The sequence below is a fragment of the Mirounga angustirostris genome, unplaced genomic scaffold, assembly GCF_029215605.1.
Source record: "Mirounga angustirostris isolate CCGP_5_RB_7025 unplaced genomic scaffold, mMirAng1.0.hap1 SCAF_12, whole genome shotgun sequence".
Taxonomy (NCBI): Eukaryota; Metazoa; Chordata; class Mammalia; order Carnivora; family Phocidae; genus Mirounga; species Mirounga angustirostris.
The window spans coordinates 17,681,265-17,703,606 of record NW_026991720.1 but is presented as its reverse complement, the minus strand read 5'-3'; the positions used below and the strand labels follow the sequence as shown (position 1 = coordinate 17,703,606).

General features: G+C 39.1%; 1 protein-coding gene across 8 annotated transcripts in view; it reads right to left on the bottom strand.

Annotated features, from left to right (window-relative positions):
* CNOT4 (CCR4-NOT transcription complex subunit 4) overlaps positions 1-20,423 on the bottom strand; it is a 145,322-nt gene extending 124,899 nt beyond the window's left edge. For 3 of the 8 annotated variants that reach the window (XM_045864215.3, XM_045864220.3, XM_045864221.3), the window contains exon 1: positions 19,929-20,420. The gene's annotated coding sequence lies outside the window, so the exon portion shown is untranslated. Of the gene's footprint in view, positions 1-19,928 lie in introns of all 8 variants that reach the window. The other 5 variants (XM_045864216.3, XM_045864219.3, XM_045864222.3 and 2 more) reach the window with 3 other exon arrangements.
* Between the last annotated feature and the right edge of the window lie 1,919 nt (positions 20,424-22,342).

Sequence of the window (22,342 nt, the reverse complement as noted above, 5' to 3'; positions counted from 1 at the left end):
GAACTTACTTAATGACCCAACATTTGTGCTCTTGGGCACTTATCCCAGAGAAATGAAAACTTAAGTTCATGTAAAAATCTGTACACAAATATTAACAGCTCTATCAGCAATTGCCAAAAAACTGAAAACCAATATATCCATCAACAGATGCACGGTTAAACAAACCGTAGTATATCCACACTGTGAAATACTACTCAGCAATTAAAAAGAACAAACAGTTGATATGCACACCATAGATGGATTCAGAAATCTTTTTTTAAGATTTTATTTATTTGAAGGAGGGAGAGAGAGAGAAAGCGCCTATACACGCGAGCAGGAGGAGGGGCAGAGGGAGAAGCAGACTCCCCACTTAGCAGGGAGCCCGACGGGGGGCTCGATCCCAGGACCCGAGATCATGACCTGAGCAGAAGGCAGACGCTTAACCTCCTGAGCCACCCAGGCGCCCCTTCAAATTATTCTTATGGATCAATCTAAATCTAAGACTGCACAGCCAACAGAAATTGGGCCTATGCTCAAAGCTTAGAGGAAACAAAAAGGGAAACGGTATTCTAAGGTCCAGAAAATTGACAAGTAGCAAAACCTTTTTTTCAGCCTATGAAAGTTATCCTTCCAGTGAGCATCTAAGAATGTGAACTTTAATGAGCTCACTTTCATTCTTCCTTTTTACAATTCCTATTATCTATATTATCTCTGTTCTCTTCTTGCCATAGATCTTCTTTTTCTCAACTGTCCTTGTTTATAAAACCTATTTTTTTAAATCAATTTCAGTCATTTTTAAAAAAGATTCAAGGGTGGTGCCTGGCTGGCTCAGTCGGAAGAGCATGAGACTCTTGATCTAGGGGTCGTAAGTTCAAGTGCAGAGATTAGGAAAAAAGAGGAAAAAAGGAAAAAAGAACCTCAACCTAAACCTCATGTCTTATACAAAAATTAGTATTTTTGTATAAGATGGGTGCAGAGATTAAAAATAATAGTTCTTCTGTAAATATTCAAATGTTTAACAGAGCCATTTTTGTTAATATGTCTATGGTAACAACATAGTGTGGATTACAATGAAATATATTTTGGAGCTCAGAAGTCAACATCTCCCTTTAAATAATCCAGAGCTACCCAATTATCAGTTGTTCACTACCCAGATCTGAGCTATATGCCTCTTGGACTTAAACACAGTTCAAAGCTTAACCTCTGTAAAAAACATTCACTGACCCCAAGATAAATCTTTTTCAACAGATGTAAAAAGAAAATATAAACAAAACCATGAACTTAAATCTTTATTATATAAAGTACTGTAACATGGGGAGGTGGGAAACAGCAGTAATGGGTACTAAGGCCCAAGTTTATCAAAGTTTATAAAACCTAGACAGCAGACTGAGTCAGCAGGGGTTTGGATTGTTTATTCATTTGCTGGGTTTTGTGTTTAAGCAGACAAAATCTCTTTCCTCATACGTAAAATTTTCAATCCTTTTTTTTTTTAACCAGATACAAATTGCCTTTAAACTTATACGTTAATAATGGAAGGATTGTAAAATGTACTATTAAATAGTCTAATATTAAGAAGTAAAGTAAATAAAAGATCAACTCTGATACTTTTAAGTTCCTCCTTCAAAATTCTTCCAGGCAATGGAGATAAAGAATAATTTATGCTTATGTAGTGCCATGAGCAGGGTATGGCAAAAGTCAAATACTTAAAAGAAAACTCAGGGCTTGAGAACATTAATGCTAAGAAGGATAACAATAGGGGCACTTGGGGAAAAAAAAAATAGGGACAACTGGGTGGCTCAAGCTGGTTAAGCAACTGCCCTTGACTCAGGTGATGATCCTGGGGTCCTGGGATTGAGCGTTGGGGCTCCCTGCTCTGCAGGGAGCCTGCTTCTCCCTCTCCCACTCCCCCTGCTTGTGTTTTCTCTCTCACTCCCTCTCTCTCTGTCAAATAAAGAAATAAATAAAATCTTTAAAAAAAAAAAAAGGTATAACAATATAGGCAGTTGCCACTTCTGGGCCTGCCCTCTTCTCCCACCTTCAGAATGTACTTTCATGCTGACCACTATTAAACCCCTGCTTGCTTAAAAACAAACAAACAAAACAAAAACAAACAAAACAAATCAATAATATAAAAGTATTTAACTTCAGAAAAAAATGCTTTTAAAATACATAATACCAAATTCATTTTTAGTTGAATACATAACAGATCATTAACTGAGTTAAAAACAACTGAAAGTATTAGGGCAAAGAAAAAGGTAAGTTTAGGGGCACCCAGCTGGCTCAATCAGAAGAGCGTGCAACTCTTGTTCTCAGGGTTGTGAATTTGAGCCCCACACTGGGTACAGAGATTACTTAAAAATAAAATCACCAAAAAAAAAAAAGGTAAGCAGTGTCCAAGAGAAATGAAAACCACTACTATAATTTAAAATTTTCTACTAGGCACATTAAGAAAAAGTAACAAAAAGTAATTTTATTTAACCCAATGCATTCAAAATGCATCTTCTGTACTAAGCTTTCAAACTCCAGTATTTTACACGTAGCACACATCTTAATTCAGACTAGCCATATTTTTTTTAATATTTTATTTATGTATTTAATTAATTTATTTATTTAGAGAGAGCACAAGCAAGAGGAGGGGGAAAGGGAGAGAGAATCTCAAGCAAACTCCATGCTGTGCATAGAGCCCCACCTGGGGCTCAATCTCATGAGCCCGAGATCATGACCTGAGACAAAATCAAGAGTCACATGCTTAACCAGTTGACTGAGACACCCAGGTGCCCCAGACTAGTCACATTTTAAGTGCTCGACAGCCACAGGAAGCTCATAGGTTCCATATTGGATAACACAGGTCTAAGAAATGGCTTGAGAAAACAGGCATATATCTACCTTCAGACCAAGAGATCAAGTACAATAATCTGAAAGGATCTGAAATCAACAGCAACATATACACAATATCGTAATTTTTATATGATTGTTGATCCCAATACAAGAAAACTTTCTGAAAGGGAATCAAAAGAAAACTGATTACAGAACATGTGCCTTCAGAGAAAAGAACTCAAAGAAACTTAAAAAATGAACTGTTAAATTCTTTCTTGCCCACAATCTCCAAGCTTCTTTATATGCAGTACAGTATAACTCCTCCAGAAATTATTAGCATTATGACAAGTACTTTCATTTTCCCCACAATTATACACATCATTTCTTTTTCACCTCTTTGTATCAATTCCCCTTTTACTATCATGTTCAGTATCATTCTATTGGAAACTCTATTCACAAAAGTAAAAACAATTCCTATCCCAGCCCTAAGAATGGGTTTCAGGATATGTAAAAGGAGTTTAGAGTATAAAATACTAATTCAAATAGAGCCAAAAGTTAAGAAATACAACACTTCCATCTAGGAGTAGGAAAAAACAAAAAGGGCAGGGGTAGAGAGGACATGAAATTTGGCAGGGGATGAGGGAAAGCAAACTTTGCTAAAGGACGTTACTGCTAAAGGCAGTAATGAAGTAACAGCAGAACTCTATCAAGAAAGGGTGGTCCACTCTTACATTCAAAGCAACTTTCTGAAATAGTAACCAACTCAGACCTTCTCTTTCCAATTTCTTCAGGGATATAGGTGTCGAGTCTTTCTGTGTGTAGGGTTGAAAAGACGATGGTTAGTGGGGCACCCGGGTGGCTCAGTCAGTTAAGCATCTGCTTCGGCTCAGGTCATGATCTTGGGGGTCCTGGGATCAAGCCTGGCACTGAGCACAGAGCCTGCTTGTCTCTCTCCCTCTCCCTCTGCCCCTCCCCCCACTCATGCAGGGGCACTCTCTCTCAAATAAATAAATAAAATCTTAAAAAAAACCAGGATGGTTAGTGAAAAGAGGAAGACCATGAACCATCCCTGACAACTCTTTGCCCACCCATAAAAATAGGTATAATCAAAGTCTACACTAAATATGCCATCTGCACCAATGATATTTAGTAAAATAAAACAGACTAGAACAATATCTAATCTTATCAACTCAAATGAAATTTCTTAAATGTGGTGCAAGATCTCTTGCCATCTAACTGATGTTTTCAAAGGATCATTCTAACAGCTATATTATTAACAAACTATAGAGAAAAGGGTAGAAGCAGAGCAATCCCTTAGAAGCCTGCTGCAACTACCCAGCAAGAGATGACGGTGGCCGTGGAGATGGTGAAAACTGGGTGAATTCTGTACATGTTTCAAAGGCAGAGCCAAGAATTTCCTGATGGAATAAATGTGTGAGAGCAAGAGTCAAGAATAATGCCAAGGTTTCTGGCCTGAGCAACTAAAAGCTGCCAACCTGAGATGAGGAAGGTTATGTGGGTGAAGCAGGTAGGGGAGGGCAGATACGGGAGGAAAGAGCATGAATTCTATTTTGGACATACTGAGTTTGAGATATGTAACAGTCATTCCAGTGAAGACATTAAGTAGGCAGCTAGATATACAAATCTGGAGTTGAAGAGAGTAGTCTGGGCTGGAGAAATGAATTTGAGACCCATCAACATTTAGAAATATTCAAAGTGCCCCCCCAACCCCACCCCAAAAAAGAAGATATTCAAAGCTAGGAAACTAGTAGACATCACCAAGGGAGTGAGGGTAAATAGACAAGATAATCAAGTACTGAGCCCTGGGATAATCCACCGTTTAGAGGTAGGCAAAGAGAATCTACCAAGAAAGACTAAGGAGGAGCAGCCAGTAAGTTTTAAGGAAAACCAAGGGGATATGGTATCTTAAAAGGTAAATGAAACAAGTATATCAAAGAGGAAGAGAAAATAACTTGTCAAATGTAGACTGATCACATAATACAAAGAAAGGACTCCTAGATTTATCACTGTCATTGTTAGACCTGAACAAAAACAATCTTAGTACAGTGAGTGGTAGGGTCCAAAGCCTGACTGGAACAGGCTTCAGAGAAAACATGAGAAAATAATCAGAACAAGTACATTTAGACAATGCTTTAGGGGATTCTGCTGCAATGGAAAAAGAGTAGAGCAAAAGAAGATATTTTTATGAGGATAAAAATGATAGCATGTTTGCACATTAATGGGAATGATCCAGAAAAGGAAAAATTAATGATGTGAAGAGAGGGAGGAGAATTGCTTAGAGCAATGTTCAGAGTAAATGAAAGGGGATGGATCGAATACATTAATCAGAGGAACTGGATTAGACAGAAGTAAAGACAGTTCATCTATAGTAACAGAAGGAAGGCAGAGGTCTGTGAGTCAGACCATCAGGTACGTAGATGTGGTGGTGGAGTCTGTAAATGTTCTAATGGCTTCTATTTTCTCAATGGAAGAGGAAGCAGGTCCATCAACTGAAAGTGAATATGAGGAGGAAGGCTGGAAGTCTGAGAAGAAAGGCAAGGGTTTAACTAAGTCATCTGGGAGAGGGAAAAATGAATGGATTAAAGAAATAGACAATGACTGCCAGACAATATTAAGGGCCACCTGAAGTTTCTTACTATGAATTTAAAGTTGAGAGTGCTCATCATAGTTGTATTCTTCAGTCACTTTTAGTCACACAGGTGCAGATGTGAAGTACTCAAGAGAATCTGACTTAACTAGAGTTGATGTTTTACCAAGTAAAGTATGAAGAAGTAAAAAAGGAGCAAGAGAGTAGAGGGCATATGAAAGGGAATGAATATAATGATTGATCACTAGGTAATGAATGTATAATAGGTAAGAAGAAAATCAAGGGGGCAAAGGACAGTCTGTGGACTGGAAGTCCTAATGACAGTAAAAGGTTGTTACGTTAGGGTATTAGGTAGAATGAGCTGAAAAGATAGATGGCAGAGGGGCTGCATGAATTGAAAATCATGGAAGGGTTCAAGTCATTGGTAATAAGAAGGTGTAAGATACAACCACGGAGTGAGTGACTAAGATGAGACAGTGAGCAAAATCTTTAGAGAATAATTTAGAGAAGGCCACAGTAGTAGGATCAGAGATGGCATACGCTGAAATTATGAAGAATTAAAAGAGGCAGAGTATCAGCAAGAGTAACAGTGAGCTACGAGCTGTAACAGTCAAGAAAAGAGAAGATGTAACCCAGAGTGCAGTAGATGACAGCAAACAAGGGTTTATGGACAACATAACCTGTTAACAGACAAGTTTCAGGGAGGGGAGGTGAATGGAAAGTAACTGCCTCATTTTTCAGACTCAGTGGAACCAGGCTCCCTCTTCAACTCCTATATGGAGGAGGTCAGAATGGGAAATACAGTTTTCAGTCATAGTGCACGGGACTCCCCACTGACCTTTGATGATGGCATACAAGAAAAAAATGAAAAACTTAATAGCCAACAGGTAAGAGGACTGCAGGGGAAGCAGTGTTTTCAGGAAAGTAGAAAGTAGAGGAAAATGTTCGGGAAAAAAACAAGGATAGAAGAAATTTTGCTGATGATCGAGAGGAGTGAAAGAACTAGAAATGTTCAGAACCCTGTGGGGATTAAAGTATGAGACTAGTGGTGACTGACATAAAAAGGGATAAAGGATATAATGAGATTAGTCCAGATATACTCCAGGAAAGTAATAGTGTCAAGGCTGTGAATGCTGGAGGGAAGAATGACATATAAGAAGCTCCCTGTCAAAAGAAGACAACAAACAGTCTTGGGAAGCAGGCTTAGTCTCAGGGCAAAGGGCTTCCCCTCCATCCCTAAAGATGGCTTGCAAGGAAACTATAATGTACTTGTAAGGTTGTAGAATTTTTAAAAACTAATAAAGAGGTTAGAACAGTACCTAGTATCTAATAAGCACTCAACAGTAAGGTTTTATTACCTAATCAAATGTAAAATATAATTATTGTAGCAAAAAAGAAATTCATCTTACATTTTCCTTTTCTCAGCTAAATGGATTTCTCAAGAGATTGCCAGGAAAACACTACCAAAGTGGACTTATTTCAGAAAGGAGAGGAAATCTTTGAGGTCAACTTCTACGTGGTGTTCACCAATCTCAGCAAACCCACCTCACTGGCAGAGTAATTTATTAATTCAGCAAGCATATATTGAGCACCTACTATGTACCAACTACTATTCCTAGAACCTGGGATACATCAGGGAACAAATATCCTTACCCTAGTAGGTGGAAATCAACAACAAATAGTATATATAAAGAATAAATGGATTATATGATATATACGAAGATAAATATTATAGAAAAAATAAAACAATGCAAATATTAAAGGAAAGGGGCCCGGGTTCTAACTATAAAAAAATAGTCAGGGTAGACTTTATTGAAAAGGAGACCATTTGAGCAAAGATCTGAAGGAGCTGAGGTAGCTATGTGGATATTTGGAAAAAGTTTCTTCAGGCAGAGGGAAAAGCCAGAGCAAAGGTTCTAAGGCCCTTCCATGTAGTTCTTGACATTACTTGGCAATGCTTTCATTAATTTCTTTTTTTTCTTTTTCTGTGTGAACCTCCAATCCTACTCTCTATACCTCAACAGTGGATGACGATAATAGCTAACATCTATCAAACATTTACCAGATACCAAGCATTGTTCTAAGTGTTTTAAAAGATTCAATAACTTAATCCTTACCACAGATCTATGAAATACATGCTGTCATTGCCTCCATGTGACAAGTGAGAGTTACAGAGTTAGCAAGTGGCAGAGTCCTGAAGCAGCGTGTGTAATAAGTCTTCTCTATTATGAAACAAGAACATTCAGGACAACTGCCTCAAGGTTTCTCCTAATAAATAGAACCCCTCATAGTACACATTCAAGAACTATGAAAGCTGCTATTATAATTTGTCTTCCTGCCATTTCTAGACTGAATGGTCTTTACCTAAAGTCTGCACTTAACACCTTCCTTAACCTTCCCCCCAATCTGATTTATGTTCCCAGGCTACTGAAATTGCTTTAACATTGTTCTTGATCATCACACCACAAGCCAAAGAGCTTTCTCTGTTCTCATTGCCTTGAATGTCATATTGGACTACGTCACTTTCTTTTCCTCTTAAAACTGAAGTGATACCGGGGCACCTGGGTGGCTCAGTCGTTAAGCGTCTGCCTTCAGCTCAAGTCATGATCCCAGGGTCCTGGGATCAAGCCCCACGTCGGGCTCCCTTCTCGACAGGAGGCCTGCTTCTCCCTCTCCCACTCCCCCTGCTTGTGTTCCCTCTCTCGCTGTGTCTCTGTCAAATAAATAAATAAAAATCTTTAAAAAAAAAAAACAAAACTGAAGTGATACCATATTGGATTTTCCTATTCCTCATCTTTGTGACTTCTCTCTACTGGAAAATCTCTTTGTTTTCTGAAACTTAAACTTTTCCATCTTCTTTCTACCTCTCCAATTATTCCTTTAATAACACTTTTCTCACTTCGACCCCTTAAAGGCAGAGGTTCCAAAAGTTTAATTTGAGTCCTTTGTGTTTCTCTGTTAACTCACAGTCTCCCTTAAGATTCATTCATCCAAGGGGCGCCTGGGTGGCTCAGTTGTTAAGCATGTGCCTTCGGCTCAGGTCATGATCCCAGGGTCCTGGGATCGAGTCCCACATAGGGTTCCCTGCTCAGCGGGGAGTCTGCTTCTCCCTCTCCCTCTGCCTGCCACTCTGCCTACTTGTGCTCTACCTCTCAAATAAATAAAATCTTTAAAAAAAAAAATTCATTCATCCAATAAGTATTTATTGAGCTCTTACTATCTATGAGGCACTGTCTGGGCCATTTAACGTAGATCAGTGAACAGAACAGACAAAAAAAAAACAAAAACAAAAACAAAAAAAACCCTCTGTCCACATAAAATCAAATAATTCTATGCTACCAAGGACACTCAAAACCATCTTCCCTTAAATACTATTTTAAACACATCACTCTACTGACTTAAAAAAAAAAAAAGAACCTTACCATGATTGCAATGATTGCCCTCTTAACAACCACATCTAAATTTCTTTGCCTCAGTCCAAAACAGTCCATAATCATTTTTAATCATACTTACCCAGTTTCATTTTCTAATACTCCCTGATTCAAAAGAATTCCAGGCAGGCCAGTCTTTCGACTGTCCCCTCAAACACATTACTTGTGTTTCCAGCTTGTCAAATAATTACTGAAAACGTATGTCTAGTACCTAAACATTAAAAACTGTATTGAATAAAAAAAATAAGTCTTCAAAAATGAACGCTTTCTGATTCTTTCAAATGTATAATAATAGCAAACACTTACACAGGGTTTACTATGTGCCAAATACTATTCCAAGCACTTTACATATTAACTCATTTACTCCACAGATAATCCTCACATGTCCATGCTACAAATGAGGAAGCTGAGGCCCACACAGGGTAAAGTAACTTGTCCTAGGTCTGACAAGTAATAAATGGTAGAGTCAAGATTTACATTTAGGTAATCTGGCTCCATACTACACTGCATACTCCCAGTAATACCAATAAATAAAAATAGGGGACAATTCAAAGGGCTTGCACAAAAAACAAGAAGCTATGAAAAATTCTGTTTATGGGGCGCCTAGGTGGCTCAGTTGTTAAGCGTCTGCCCAGGTCATAATCCCAGGGTCCTAGGATCGAGCCCCGCATCAGGCCCCCTGCTCTGCAGGAAGCCTGCTTCTCCCTTTCCCACTCCCCTTGCTTGTGTTCCCTCCCTCACTGTCTCTCCCTCTGTCAAATAAATAAATAAAATCTTTAAAAAAAAACAAAAAACTCTGTTCAACTATGAAAAATCATTTAAGTTAGTCCTTTCTCCAAATACTGAAGAAAATATATCCTTTAATATCATGTCAAGTTTTGGGCGCCTGGGTGGCTCAGATGGTTAGGCGTCTGCCTTCGGCTGAGGTCGTGATCTCAGGGTCCTGGGATCGAGTCCCGCATCGGGCTCCCTGCTCCTTGGGAGCCTGCTTCTCGCTCTGCCTCTCTCTCTCTCTCATGAATAAATAAATAAAATCTTTAAAAAAAAAAAAAATCATGTCAAGTTTTAAAAATTGTAGAATTTAGTAGTACATAAAATTTAAAAAAAAACACAATCTGTAAACACAAACACATCATGTATTATTCAGAGTTCACCAAAGCTGCTGAAAATATTTGCTAGGCATGACAAAAGAATATATGGTAACACATGACTAACAAATGTTCTTTTGTTAGCATAACTGTATTAAAGTATTTTACTGTTACACTTGCTTTCATCAGGATCAAAACAGACTTGAATACAATGCAGGGAAGGTAGCTACCTTAAAAAGAGATTCCTAGCTTTACTTTTTGTAAGCAAAACTCACATCTAGGACTGTGTCCAGTATGACAGGGAAGATTTTAGTAGCAGCAAGAAATCTCAAAAAAGTACCACCAAGCATCAACTTATATAGGTACTCTTCAACCTATCACTAATTCCATGGCTACCTAAGGACCTTTTTTTTCTTCTTTTAAAGATTTTATTTATTTATTTGACAGAGAGAGACACAGCGAGAGAGGGAACACAAGCAGGGGGAGTGGGAGAGGGAGAAGCAGGCCTCACGCAGAGCAGGGAGCCCGATGCGGGGCTCGATCCCAGGACCCTGAGATCATGACCTGAGCTAAAGGCAGACGCTTAACAACTGAGCCACCCAGGTGCCCCTCAAAAGACCTTTTAAAAGGTTCCTAAGGACTCACTTGGTAAATTCATAAAGCTATTTTATAACTGAATACATAAAAATAAAAGGCAGAGGATTTTCCATAGAACAGTCTTAGAATAATACATCACTAACATATAAGCAGATGAGAAGTATCATACCTATCGTTTTCTTCTCTTTCCTGTTTCCCCTTTCCTTCTGGCAGAGAAAAGACAAATCTGTCAGGCTTTGAGCTGTAGAGGTTAAAATGCACAAGGCTGGACAAGGACACTAGTTTGATTTGGAAAAGGCTAACGTTTGTAGCCTTCCCAACTCGTACTAACAGTCTAACTTAGAAAAAAGACCCTGAAGTGCCTGGGGGGCATAGTCAGTTAAGCATCCCAACTCTTGGTTTCAGCTCAGGTCCTGATCTCAGGGTCACGATACTGAGCCCCATGTCAGGCTCTGTGCTGGGTGTGGAGCCTGTTTGGGATTCTCTCTCCCTCTTCCCCTTTCCACCATACCCATTCTATCTCTCTAAAGTAAATAAACCTTAAAAAACAAACAAACAAACAAAAAAACCCTGAAGTATGTAACCAAAGGCAGCAAAGGAGCTGGACAATGCTTCAGTCAAAAATGCAGAGTTGCCATTGCTAGAATCTGAAGTCTTCTCACTTTATTTTCTGCCTCCCCTCCCCTTTCCTGGGTTTACAATATACCTACCCGCCTGGCCGCCCAAGGCAACCCCAAAGCCACTCACACAAAGTCAGCTCCTTCCCAAGAATTGCGTGAATGAAAAAAAAAAAAAGGCAAACTATTAATAATTTGAGATTTATTTAAGTTATTAAAATTGAGATAGACTTTTTTGGAGCAGGGAACCATTTTCTCCCCACTACCACCCACCGTGACCTTTATAAATGGCTCCATACTCCAAGGGACTAAATTAAAATTTCTTGGGAAAAGAATGGATTGGCAGCTACCACTTGAGATATTCTCAAATACTAAGGTTCTCCTATACTGTGTACTTGATACTTACTTCCCTCCCACATACACTGGTGGCAATTAGAAAAATATACAATCCTTCTCAAGATTTTCCTGCATGAAGGGATCTCAACTCAATCTTAAATCCAAAATTAACATATTAAAGCCCCTGTTAAACCCCCAAGAAGGCAACAGCTTTCCATTCTATTGACCATATTAGAAAGCACACATGACCAGCTATATAAAGAAGTAAAAAATGTCAAAAATAGCTCTGTCATGTTACCAGGAGTGAGGAGGTCGTAGGATGGAGGGAATGTTAAGGAAAAACAGACATGTCCCAATAATGTACTATGTTGCATCATCATCCGTATCCTTATCAATATTTCCTAAGTACCTGAAGGGTCCATGGCATTATGGTAGGTCATACCTTTTATAATACCAGGACCAAAAATGATTGGTGAGTAAAGATTAATTTTGAAGTTGTTGCAAGCACCCTCAGCTTGAGGTGTTTTCAGACTCTGTGAGAATCCTTAAGATCCACATGCTATATACTGTAGAGAAGGAATACATGTGATATTGAAGGAAGCAGTAAGTGAATAGTACAGTATTATTCATTGATTATTTACAAAGCCAGAAGCATATCTACTTCCCCCTCTCCTGCTTTAAGACAAAACGTAAAATTTTCCTTCACAAAACAAATGCAAAATTTTCCAGAAATACAAAACGGATGAAAAAGTTGGTTTAATGAAGAGTCAACAAAAGAAGAAAAGAACTTTAGGGGTCTTGTAACTTAAGAAAAATTCCAAATAGGGACACCTGCGTGGCTCAGTCGGTTAAGTGTCTGCCTTCGGCTCAGGTCATGATCCCAGAGTCCTGGGATCGAGTCCCACATCCGGCTCTTTGCTCAGTGGGGAGCCTGCTTCTCCTCCCTCTGCCCCTCCCCCTGCTCATGTGCGCTCTCTCTCTGACAAATAAATAAAATCTTTAAAAAAAAAAAAAAAAAGGAAAATTCCAAATAAAAATATGGCTGTTTAGCCAGATCTATTTTTATTAATACCTTTGCAAAGCAGAGTATAACAAATTAAATCAAAGAACACATTTCCATTTAATAATGTCCCTACATTCTTCTCTAGCCTGCTGACCTAAACTTATCCATCCTTAAGGGAGCTTGGTGCTGACAATAGTTAGTGCCCTACTTCATCAGAATTTTCTGCCATTTCTTCTGCTCTCATCAGGTCATTATTAAACTTTACAGATATTTAATAATATATACTGGTTATAAGCTGTTCAAATAAGTTTCCTAATACTCCTTCTTGACTCTTTTTTTTTTTTGAGAGAGAGGAGAGAGAGAGAGAGCACTCAAGCATAGGGGAAGGATGCAGAGGGAGGAGAGAATCTCAAGCAGACTCTGCGCTGAGTGTGGAGCCCAACGAACCTGCGTTGGGCTCCACACTCAGGACACTTAACCTATCAAGCAACCCAGGCACCCCTCTTACTATCATGTAATTAAGACTGTCCTCTCATTCCCTAGTGAAAGAATATCTAAAATTATTTATATAATTTATATAATATAAAGCTATATAATGTAGCTATTTTCTACAGAATTTTTTTAAGGTTGTTATATATCGAGTATCATGCATCACTTCCCTTCCAAAAGCTAGGCCTGGATAATAAATTGAAGTTTACTATCAGAGATAAATCGACCACATTTCTTTAGTTCTCGATTCTTTAAAACCTTGGTGTTATTTCTGAATGTAAGGGACTGAAGAGAAAATGAAATAAATTAGCTGCCAAATCCTCTAGAACTTCAACACTAACTTCTCTCCATGGCCCCTTACCTCAGTGGCCTAGTCATTAATTTTTCACATTCAACTTAACTGTCAACCCCAAAATATGATGCACCTTACTAAAAGGCAATTTTTCTTCAAAAAAAAAAAAAAAAAGCACCTTTAATATGTTATCTCCTGCCTCCTGGCCAACTCTAATGGCTCCTTACAGTTTAGCAGATCAAATTCAACCTGACACTGAATATACCTTTCAAACCTAGCTCTACCCTAGTATACTAACTTATCTGACACCATTCCCAGAAATTAAGACCTTGTTCCACTGAGGTCAGACTACTTACGTCCCTCTCACATCATGCTGGTCACAGCCAGTGTTTGCTCACATATGGAATGTTCTTCTGCAGATGCTCTCCCTATGCAGATGGTATATATTTTTTATTCAAGCCCCACTTTCTCTAAGAAGCCTCACTCCTAGAACTTCAGTCTGAAGATATCCCTACGCTGACATAACGGACCCAGACTATGTATACCGCACATTATTTGGATACTGCTTTGGATAGTGCTAGTTGTACTATTATGAAAGTTTACCCAGCAAGATAATAAACTCTTAAGAGGCTGGGTCATAGCACAGAAAGTGGATCTATAAGTACTCCAAGACTATTTGACAAGCTGATTAAATAATCTTGATAAAATATCAAGATATTTTATCTTATTATGTCAAAAGAGTTCCAGTACAAATGTAGTAATGTGATGACTAGGATTTGCTTCAAAATAATCTAGGTCAAAGAGTAGAGGGATGAGAGGTAAAGTAGGGATATAGGTGAAACCAGACTGGTTATGAGGTAATAATCTTTGAAGCTGAGTGACAACTAAAAAGAAGTTGGTGTAGGGGCGCCTGGGTGGCTCAGTTGGTTAAGCGACTGCCTTCGGCTCAGGTCATGATCCTGGAGTCCCGGGATCGAGTCCCGCATCGGGCTCCCTGCTCGGCGGGGGGTCTGCTTCTCCCTCTGACCCTCTTCCCTCTCATGCTCTCTGTCTCTCATTCTCTCTCTCTCAAATAAATAAATAAAATCTTTTAAAAAGAAGTTGGTGTCTACTTTTTTTTTTTAAGATTTTATTTATTTATTTGACAGAGAGAGAGAGACAGTGAGAGAGGGAACACAAGCAGGGGGAGCGGGAGAGGGAGAAGCAGGCTTCCCGCTGAGCAGGAAGCCCGATGCGGGGCTCAATCCCAGGACCCTGGCACCATGACCCGAGCCAAAGGCAGACGCTTAACGACTAAGCCACCCAGGCGCCCCAAAGTTGGGTGTCTACTTTTATACTTGTTTAAATTTTTTCACATTAATACGTTTATTTTTTTTAAAGTACTAATAGGGCGCCTGGGTGGCTCAGTTGGTTAAGCGACTGCCTTCGGCTCAGGTCATGATCCTGGAGTCCCAGGATCGAGTCCCGCATCGGGCTCCCTGCTCAGCGGGGAGTCTGCTTTTCCCTCTGACCCTCCCCCCTCTCATGTGCTCTCTCTCTCTCTCATTCTCTCTCTCAAATAAATAAATAAATAAATAAAATCTAAAAAGTACTAATAATGTCTTTACTTCATTTTAAATGACAAAACCGAAATATATTATAATATTTTCTTTACTCAACAAATACCTAGGTCCCAATTCAGAGTAAGAAAAAAATTTCTGGAAAGATCTAATTTGACAGGGAAGTTGCAGCATCCTAATTCTAAGAATAAAAACCAGTTAAAGGAAAAAAATGGGATCAAAATGGGAGGGGTTCTCTATCAAAAGAATAATTAATCTTACTACCAAAAGCAATACTGTTTACATTTCAAATTTTCATTCAATCACAGCATTCACAAAAAGGTCCACCCAAACCTCAAAAAATAAAAAACATCAGGAAAAAGTCATAAGCATACAAACGGTAGGAAAAAAAAGTTGCTACAATCAATGTTCAATAACACAAGTCAGCCAGTATTATTTCAGGAAACTCACGATCTGAAGACACCTACTGCCCTCAACAGGGAATGAATTAGAAGGTTCTTAAATAATCAGAAAAATTAGCACTTCCTCTTTATTCCAAAGACTGAAAAACATGGTTAAGAAATTTCAGATATTTGGCTTAATGACAATGTATCTGTTTGTAGCTGCTAAGGAACGCTCCACCCCTTTGATATTTCAGTCTATAGCTACTTTTCAAATTTCAATCAGTATTTTCCCTACAACATCATTCATTAACTTCTTCCAAAAGCAGGAATGCAACACCAGCTACCTTTAAATGCTGGCATTTTATTCTTCTAATTACACTGCTTATTTTGCCTTGACTTATTTTTTTTTCCAGACTGGTTTTAGGAATAAAACAATATGATTATTTTGATTTTCCCTCCCCATACTGTCTCTAAACACTCAAGAGGTAAGACTTTAGCTGCCATAACTAAAAAAACATATTTGTTTTTGAAACGATATCTGACAGACATATAAACAAATAGCAAGGTTTATCCTCATAGCAACGTATCATCTCCTCATCACCCAAAGCAATTAAAGTTTAAAACAGGACAACCCTCTTGTATAAACAGAGTTTAGTAAGAACAAAACCTTCCTCACAAATACAGTTCTTAGGAGAAAAATAAACTCATCCTCAAATTCCCTTGTACTTGTACTATCTTGAAAATTAACTTTTTCTAGCAAGTAAAAGTAATCATTTTTTTGGTAGCATCTATGTTCTCCCCTTCTCATGGAAAAAAAAAAAAAACTGCTATGGGAAAGCTAATCCAAGGGCCAAAACAGTGTTTAAATTTTCTCTTCCATAAACTAATTTCTGATTAAAAAGTAAAAGAATTATACCATGAAAAAGAAATGTGACAAAACCCACTGAATTATATTACGTTTAAAAAAGTTAACATTTACCACACACTCTTTTCTAATAAAGACCACATAATAAGATTAAAAGCAATTTGGAAAAAAGTTCCTTCAGAAAACCACTAAATATGTGATTAAAAAGTCCCACTTATCTTCTTTCCTTGCATCACTACATGATTGAGTAAATTATGCCATCTTTATAATTTGTATAATCTCAACTTCCAAGAAAAAAATATTTAGAACTATCTTTAGGATACCAGGGATACTGACATATTGACACATTTTATATAGGAGAATGGGCATTTGCAGATTTTTCTTAGTATCTCTGAAGTACATAAAATTTTTTAAATCTCAGAATGTGTTAAATTTTATCCAATACATGCTATTCCAGTGGGATAAAAACCATTTACAAGCTCCACTTAGATTAAGAAATCCTTTGAGAAAAGTATGTGGTACATTCTAGTTATACTATTTCTAGAACACGAAAAATCTCTATAACCTATTTCCCTACTGTTTTTCTCTGGAACCAGCTGAGCTAAATGTATCTTCCTTCACAAAACGTCAAGACAGTACTACACTTAATGACAGAAAGCTAACTGAATTTTCAGCAGAGGCTGAAGTTTTAACAAATTAAAACTTTCTATTTCACTTGAATGGTCTATAAAAATAATAACATGAATTGAAATAGATTCAACTGAGTATTATTTGCAGATACAAGACACACGTGCACACACATAGTAAAATGAAGAGTGTAGCTTCATCTTAAAACCAGGAGTAGGGAAGAAAAGGGAAGCCTTGAGAAAATGTTTTCTTCATTCTCTTAAGCCATTTAAAATCATTTTTAAAATAAAATCCCCTAATGAAAGAAGTTCATCCTTAAGCAACACTCTCCTTTACAAAGCAATGAGTTGAAAGTTATTGCTAGTGAAGCTGAAGAACAGTACAAAATTTTCTTTTCCTGCATTTTGTGATTTGATTATAACTATCCCATCCTAATAATATTAAAGACTTACCTATGCAATTTTATGGAAACAAATTTTATATAATAAGTTAATTTAAAATAAGTTAATTTAAAGTAATTCATGTTCAAAAACCTTCCTATAGAAATCATCTATTCATCTAAAGAATTCAACTATTGAACCTGGCAGAAAGTATTCCAACCTATCACAAAGAAGAACAAACCAAATCCACCAAGTATGAAGTTGCAATGTTCTTCAAGTTATATCTAAAAACTTAAATGATACAAAAATATTCTGAAATTACAGCTCCCAATTTCCTAGCAAAATGTCAAAAAAATTTAAATACCTCCTTCAAATGTACTAAAGATCCCAAAGTGAATTCATTTTGACTTTCAAGTGCAGAAACTAAGAATCTAATGATTGCAAGAGGAAAGTATAGAGTGAAGAAAATTACTTGAGAATATATTTAGTGAGCTAAAATATCTTTACAAAAGATGTATTAAAATCATTTACACTTTTCTGCCGAACAGTCCTCTCCTAGAACACACTGCTTACAAATCAGCAAGTATGACTGCTAAGGGTTTCCTAAACCTGTGTGTTGGTATTATTTGCAGGTACAAAGTGGAGAGCTTCTCCATCAGTATATGACGAAAGAAAATGATAGGTACTTTTACTGAGAGTTGAAGATCAATTGTATTAAACATGTTCCTACTGATAAACTAAATACAAGTAATTTTTTAAAGAAAAACCTCAAGTTATAACTCAGGACAAGGCTTGCTATATAAATTGCTTACAAGTCTCAGAGAGTAGGGATTTAGTTAGTTTCCCCAAATTGGGGCTTAAGTGGCTAAAAGAAGAAGGAAATTTTATAAACAGCTCTTCTAACCTTGGTTTATATTTGATAAAGCAGACCATTTATCACAATCAAGTAAATAGAATGCCAAATGAAGATTCCTCAAGTATTACAGGTAAAATTTATAAAAATCAAAATACAGCAATGTGAAAAAGTGATTAGAAGGGTAACTGTATGTATTTGTATTTACACTTAAGGTATTATTACTTTTGCAAGAGGTATACTTGATGCATGAAATTGCTACTGTGACTTTTAACATTTTTACATATAACACAGTGTCTTATTTATGTTTAAACTTGAAATGTTGAAATGTATGTATCTGATCTATGTAATCCTGTTTGTTTTTCTGATAATTCTTTATTTCACAGTGGTGTGATTACAGGCTCCTCATACCATTAGTCAGGGCATTTCAATTTTGCTTTCATCAAAAAATGGACATCATCAGCCACCCCTTGCTCCTAGTTTTCTGCTTTTTAATGTAGATAATAATGACAGTGAGTGCCAACAAATGCATATAAGAGTATAGCTTTGTCATTTCTTTTCCCAGCCCCCTTCTTTTCTGTGGAAAAAAATGGGGATTTACTTTTGGGGAAAAAAAAATTCATTTTTCTTTTGCATACATACCCAGTGAATTTTCGAGAGAAGACAATTTATGTTAAAAGAGAGAACTTCCCAAATCCAAAAATACTAAGTCTGATATTGGCTGGAAAGGAAATTTCCACCCGAACCATAAATATGTCATCAATAAAGCGATCCTCAATATAACTCAGTCAGTAATCAATTTTCAATGTGGAAAGGATCTGTAACCCACATATAACCAGCAGATCATCAAAATCTCGTATTTTCTTGTGGAGTTCACAGATTAATTTGGTTGTATGCCAGATTTATCTTATTTTGAAATGCCTAGGCTTATATTTGTTGGTATAATCAGAGTTCACATTAAGTGTCCCGGGGAAAGGTAATTCAGTAGAATGCTTAGTAGCAGGCAGAAGCCGGTCAAAAATAGAAGGGAAGGGAAAAAAAGAAAAAAAAAAAAAAAACCACCACACAAAAATCCCCACGTCCCAACAGAGCGAAAAATCCACAAATAGATCACTGAAAGCCAAAAGAATACGTTCTTCTCCCGAGTAGCCGAATAAATGATCTTCACTCATAACGTTTAGGAGTATCCTACCTCACTCAATTCACTTCCCAACTTGACTTTTCAGGGGCCAACACGGGGCATCCCTTTTTTTCTGGAAGTGTATGTTGAAAGAATCTGGATAGAAAAGACGGAAGGAACAGACGATTCCCAAGAAAGCTGTGAAACAGGTGGGTTAGAAGGAGCAGCAGCATAATCTAGATACTTAAGGGGCAGCTTTAAGATGACAGATGTGGTTAAAGGAACGACTGCAAATCCGAAGAAGCGCCCGTGTGGCAGACAGAGTAGGGGCTGACCGCAAGCACAAGAGGGGGGCAAAGGCTAACTCCAGAGTGGCAGCAATGGAGCAAAAAACAAACAGCAGGACGAGTGGGCAATGAGTAGTGGGACTGATGAGCAGCAGCAACTCGGGGCAGAGGGGAAGGGATGGCTTTGGTCTTGGGAGACGGGGGCTACGGGGACAAGGACGTCAGGGAGGGGAGAGAGGGCTGGGGAAACAAGGGAGTACGGAGACCCAAGATTTCTTCCCCTACAGAAACGCAGGGGAGAGAGCTGGAGACGAGAATCCGCCTCGGCTCCCCAAATGAAGAAATTTTCGAAGGAGTCGGTGCTCGCCGCCGCGCCGCCTTCTGCCCCGCTCCCTTTTCCTGGTGGTAACTGCTGTGGCGTAGAGGGGAGAGGGAGGAAGAGGAGGAGGAGGAGGAAGACCAAGAAGGAGGAGGGTGAAGATGAGGCGGGGGTGGGGAGAAAGGGGGGTGCGGCCTGCACAGTCCCAGCGAAGCCTCCGCTCTCTCGTAGCCGGTCAGCCCCGGGTTTCCCCTAAGCCCAGCCCCGCACAGACTCACCCGCCTGCCTTGCCTCGCTTTTCCCTTAGCCGACTCCACGCGCTGCCGCGTCCTCACAAGAGACCACTGAACGAGTGTCGGGGAAAAAACTCTTCAGAACCGGGCCTGATTGCTTCAGCGAGTCCGACCTTTACGGCTGAGAGACAGACTCTCAGCTTTCGGTGGGTTCCACAGCCAGACGGGCCACCATCTTACATTAGGGTAAGACTCCTCCGGCCTCCGGTGCGCAGGCGCACGCCGATCCGGCCGGGAGGGGCGGGGGAGGGGCGGGAGGAGAGGCGGGCGGTCGCTCCCGCAGCACCCTGGGAATTATAGTCCACGGAGGATAACCGCCCAGCTGCAAGGCGGGAGTTGAAGTTCTCGCTCGGAGGGCGGACGGCATCGCCCGCCTCACGTGGCAGCTGGGTTACTGCCTTTCTTCGTGTTTTGCTTCGTTCTCTGTCCGCGTGTGAAGCTCCGCTGTCATTAGGTCGGCGGTCTTCGTTGGCTGCTCCGTTTCCTCTGTGTTTGCTCAGAAATGGAATACCAGAACTCGGGCGAGCTTAACCAATTTGGGGGGAGCCGGGAACGGCCCCTCTCTGCCCCGCCCACCATAGGTATCAAAGGGGGCGGGGTAGAGGCAGGTTGCCGGTAGGAGGAGCGCGGGATTTGATCTAGGGTGAGAATTTCATTCTGAATTGGCGTCTGTTTGCGAAAAGTGAGCGTTAAGTCGTTTCCCCTGCTTGCGCATTTCGGAGCCACCACCCTTGATCCCCTCCTCAGCGTTGATCTCCAGTGAAGAAGTATCCCAGATTGTCCTGTACAGATGCACAAGAGAAGGATAGACCCGTGCACTTACAAAAACGGGTTTCTGATGATACAAATTTGGGATTACGTGGACTTCGATGCAAGTTAGTTTGGTGTTCTACCTGTGGACAGCTCTGTGCATGAAGTTCACAAACCACCACCCATCAGTACATCCTAAAGAATGTAAGAAGGTACTCTCAATCCGTACGAGCGCCGAGGAATCCCCAATCACAAAAATCAGGAGTCACAATCCTGGTGACTCCCGCTTGTCTCTTAGGACTGGTGAAAGGGGCTCTCGAAGCACGCAGTTTTGCTCATTGCGTGTATTCTTCGCCCATTCATACAATAAATATTCACTGAGCTCATCCTGTGTGCCTGGCACTGTTCTATACATGGGAAGACGCTGGTGAGTAAAACACAAAATTCCCTGTTTGTATTCTAAGAATGACTGTATCTATTCTAGCTGTCTTGGGGTGAAGGAAAGGGGGGAGGACGCAATCAATTTTTAAAATATATGATTAAGGCGCGCCTGGGTGGCTCAGTAGTTGAGCATCTGCCTTCGGCTCAGGTCATGACCCCAGGGTCCTGGGATCGAGCCCCGCAACGGGCTCCCTGCTACGCGGGAAGCCTGCTTCTCCCTCTCCCACTCCCCCTGCTTGTGTTCCCTCTCTCGCTGTTTCTCTCTGTCAAATAAATAAATAAAATCTTAAAAAATAAATAAAAATAAAACATATTATTAAAATGCATAGTATATCATAACATGAAAAATTTAAAACAGAGATGGGGAATAAGGGAAGAGGTTGCAATTTTAAATCTGTGAACCTAATCTCATAGTGAGAAACCTTCATTTCATTTTTTTTTAACACATTGGTTCTTTGTGTTTCAGTCTCTTTACTATCAAGCCTAGAGACAACAATTATTTGGTGAAAATTTAAAGCATGTGATAAACGCACAACCATAAATTTGAAATTTTAGAATCATGAAATTATTATCTAGCAAGGAAACCTTCGAGAAATCATTCAAACTCACCTTTAGGTAACCATCTAAAAACATTCAGTGTCGGAGCCGTGTTTTTTAAATGTGTTTGTTTTTTATATTACCAGTTTTATAGTGGAACATGAAGTAATGAAAAGAACAAAAAAAAAGGAATCCTTTCCATAATTAAAGATGAGAGTCCATTACATTAAGAACTAAAAGGGATCAATGTTTCACAACCTTGTTTTAACCCAACACACCTTTTTAAAATGACAAATACATTCATAATGTCTCCTTTATTAGCCTAAAGTGAAATTCATAGATAATATAACCTGCATACATGCATGATTTGGGTTTAAATCAAATATAAAATATAATATAAAAAGTACAAAGGAGGGCGCCTGGGTGGCTCAGTTGGTTAAGCGACTGCCTTCGGCTCAGGTCATGATCCTGGAGTCCCGGGATCGAGTCCCGCATCGGGCTCCCTGCTCAGTAGGGGGTATGCTTCTCCCTCTAACCCTCCTCCCTCTCATGCTCTCTGTCTCTCATTCTCTCTCTCAAATAAATAAATAAAATCTTTAAAAAAAAAAGTACAAAGGAAGTAATTTATAATACAGTGGTTTCTGTTTCAATATAAATGTTCAGGCATACCC